Source organism: Pogoniulus pusillus, chromosome W, assembly GCF_015220805.1.
Source record: "Pogoniulus pusillus isolate bPogPus1 chromosome W, bPogPus1.pri, whole genome shotgun sequence".
Lineage (NCBI taxonomy): Eukaryota > Metazoa > Chordata > Aves > Piciformes > Lybiidae > Pogoniulus > Pogoniulus pusillus.
This window is the reverse complement of record NC_087308.1, coordinates 11,321,501-11,325,131: the sequence shown is the minus strand read 5'-3', so window position 1 is coordinate 11,325,131 and position 3,631 is coordinate 11,321,501. Positions and strand designations below refer to the sequence as shown.

Here is a 3,631-nt window from a genome sequence, read left to right as displayed (position 1 = left end):
GATTTTCATTGCCTGCCTTGCTAAGCAGACCCCATTTTTGAGGAGCCTCTCTTTGTGCTGTGTGGGTTGCAGAGACAGTACTTTGCTCTAGTTAAAAGAGGGATTGTTTATTTGTAACAGTGCAGCATGCTCATGGCATTGCTCAGCATCTGCCTGCACAGCAACAAACATGGTGCTGGGCTTGAGGAGCTGAGAGTCTGATTATTGGCGACACTGCTGTCTACAACTACCTGGAGGGAGGTTGTAGCCAGGTGGGGTTGGTCTGGTGCTGGTCTTGAGGAGCACAGAATCTAATTAGTTGCAGACAGCAGTGAGGTCACTACCTGAAGGGAGGAAAAGTCCTACAGCTGTGCTGCTCAGGGACATGGTTTAGGGGTGACCTAGCAGTGCTGGCTTAAGGGCTGCACTGGATGATTTGGAAGCTCTTCTCCAACAGCAACTACTCCATGCTTCTACTCATCTGAGTATGTGCAACTGACTGCCAGAAGGAGCACAAATTCAACAGAAAGCTTTACCTGACTGAGCCTCTTTTGCCACCTGTGTCTCATGGGAGATGTTCCTCAGGATCTGCTCCTCCTGCATGAGCTTGTGCTTGGCTGAAACATCCTGCTGCCTGGGGAAATGGCCGTGCTGCTCCTGATGCTCCTTCAGCTCATTTCATGCTTGCTGGAGAGACCTGCAGAATTCAACAGCAGCAAAGATTTACATGGAGTGGCTCTGGAAGCACCAGCTGCACATTTGTAGCCATGGCCTGCTGCAAATGCTCCTGGCAACAGCCTGAGTGCAGGCAAATCCATCCATCCAGCTGAACACAATTATTCTTTTGGAAAGGTCATGTGCTGCAAAGGACAACAAAAGGCAGACTGCAAGCAGCACTTGGATGCTTCTCACAGTTACCTGTGCTGGGCTTCCAGCTTCCACTCCAGCTTCTGCCAGCACTGGACAGCTGCTTCCTTCACACAGCCTGCTCAAAGCCTGCCTTGGCAGCACCATCACCACACACCACTGAGGGCCTGTACTCTCCAAGCACCTGAAGAGGACCAAGAGAAAGAGAATGAACCACTTCTTGGTAATCTGGGGTGGGAAAGATTCCCTTTCTAAAGAAGTCATTCACTCCAACTTTACTTGGTGCTAGCAAGCAGCTGTGGTGGTGAGACACTGGAAAAGGCTGCCTAAGGAGGCTCCAAGCTTAGCAGTGTCCAAAGGCAGCTGGGATGGGACCTTCAGCAGCCTCATCTACTAAGAGGTGTCCCTGCCCATGGCCAGGCAGGGGTTGCAACAAGATGATCTCTAAGTTTCCTTCCAAGCCAAACCATTCTAGAATTCTATTTCTCCGAGTCAGGCCAATAGGGTCTGCTAAAGAAAGGCTGCATAACTCCTTTCAAACGCAGCTGAAAATCTTTGCTCCAAGGCAGACTCTTGAGAGACGGTTAAACACTCCTCAGGAAAAAGATGGAAAAAAGGAGGAGGGAAGGGGGAAAATGAGGGAAATGAGGGGGAAGAAAGGAAGGAAAGGAGAAAAAAGGGAAAAAAAAGGGGGGGAAGGAAAAAAAGGAGACAAGAAAAGGAAAAAGAAGAGAAAAAACGGAAAAAAGGATAAAAAAAGAAAAAATGAAAGAAAGAGAAAAGGAAAGAAAGGATGAAAGAAAGAAAAAAAAAAGAAGAAAAAAGAAAAAAGAGAAAAGGGGAAAAAAGAAGAAAAAAAATTAAAAAAGAAGAAAAAAGGAAAAAGGGAGGAAAATTAGGAAAAAAGGGAGAAAGGGGGAAAGACGAGAACAAATAGGGAAAAGAAGAGGAAAAAAAGGAAAAAAAGAGAAAAAAAAGGAAAAAGGAGGAGTTTGAGCTGCTCCGCTATTCACAGCAGCAACTTAGGCCATTTCCGTAACTCCCCTTATACACAGCAGTGACACCTACACTGTTTCCATAACTCCCCTATTCACGACTGAGACACCTACACCCTTTGCCTAAGCCCCCCAGTCATGGTGGAGGCACGCTGCTTGCAGAGCTCCTCTGTTCTCAGCACACACACACCACTTGCAGAGCTCTAATCACTACGGGACGGGAAGTCGAGCACACAACCTGCTCTAAGTGTGATCACAGAGCCCAGGAGGGTAGCGCTTGGAAGGGACCTGTGCAAAGCCAGCAGCACAACCCCCCTGCCACAGCAGCACCAGAGAACCCAGCACAGGGACACGTGCAGACAGCGCCGCAAAGGCTACTTACAGCAGCTGTTGTAAAACGCGTCTCAGATGCGCTGCTGCTGAGCGACTCACCTGCCCAAATGCCTCTGCTGTGAGAGAAAACGCAGCTCTGCCGGGGAATGTGTGAGGCTTCCCTTTGGCCCCGAAAGACTGTGCCTGCCTGCCGCTCTGTTGGGCGCCTCTCACGTGCAGCCGGCTGAGCTTCACTTCCGCTCCCTTCACCTCTATGCATGATGCTCCGCCCCGCTCCCACTGGTGCATGCATCCAAATGCATAGCCCTAGGGCACAGGTGCTGAAGCTGCCCCGCCCCCAGACTGGCACTGCGTTGTAGGTGGCTGCCGCTTGTAACTCCTCACTTGGATACTTACAAATCCAAACAAGTTTGAATCTCTCTCTCCCATCCCTCACCTTCCCCTCAGCTTTCAGGCACTTCAATCATGCAGGGCATTTAGAGACAAGGCAGGAGCACGGCAGACAGCCACGGCTGAGGAACTGCAGTGTGGAGAAGGAAACACACGGTGGCAGCACTGAGCACTGGAGACACAGCACATGTCGCTACGCAACTGCAGTACCCACATGCAAACACAAGCGGGCAACACAGACAACTGAGAACGCCTGTGCTCCCGGCCAGGGGCAGCGCATTCAGCCCAGCGCCACTTTGCCTATTGGCTTTTCAAACAGCACAACGCACACAAGGCAAATTCCACGCTCTGGCACTCCTAGAGACTCAGTTTATAGGTACAGCTCTAAACACCATGTGGACCCTTTTGTTATGGTTACCATGGTTGCCATGGTTACCATGTTGTTATTGTTGCATGGTTACCGTTTTGTTATGGTTACTACGGTTACCATGTTGTTATGGTTGCCATGGTTACCATCTTGTTAGTTGCCTCCCAGTGTAGCCCAGTACATCCCCATGCCCTCCCAGTCCCTCCCAGTCCAGCCCAGTGCCCTCCCAGCATAACCCAGTCCCCTCCCACTCCCTCCCTGCCCTGCCCACTCCCCCCACTCACAGGTGTCGCCCAGCAGGACAGCAGGATGCTGGCGCTGCGGCTGCCCAGGTCTGCAGTTACAGCCTCGCACAGCAGAGGGCACCCATGCAGCTGGCACTGCCCCACGATGCTCACCACCCTGCAGGGCTCAGTGACATCCAGTACAGCTCAGTGCCCGCCCAGTACAGCCCAGTGCCCTCCCAGTATAGCCCAGTATAGCCCAGTGCCCTCTCAGTGCCCTCCCAATATAGCCCAATCCCCTCTCCCTCTTCCTCCCCCTCCCCCCTAATCCCCTCCCACTCTCTCAAACCTTCTCCCTCTCACTCCCACTCCCTCCCTTTCCCCTCCCGCTCCCTCCCACTCGCTCCCACTCCCTCCCAATCCCCTCCACCTCCCTTCCCCTCTCTCCCACTCCCCCTAATCCCCTCCCCCTCTCT

At 52.1% G+C, this 3,631-nt stretch overlaps 1 long non-coding RNA gene across 1 annotated transcript; it reads right to left on the bottom strand.

Annotated features, from left to right (window-relative positions):
* Positions 1-278: 278 nt before the first annotated feature.
* Positions 279-3,337, bottom strand: LOC135192870 (uncharacterized). Its single transcript, XR_010309060.1, has 3 exons — positions 3,216-3,337; positions 898-1,030; positions 279-676 (listed from the first exon to the last, which is right to left on the bottom strand). It is a non-coding gene; the product is annotated as an uncharacterized LOC135192870 (long non-coding RNA).
* Positions 3,338-3,631: the final 294 nt, after the last annotated feature.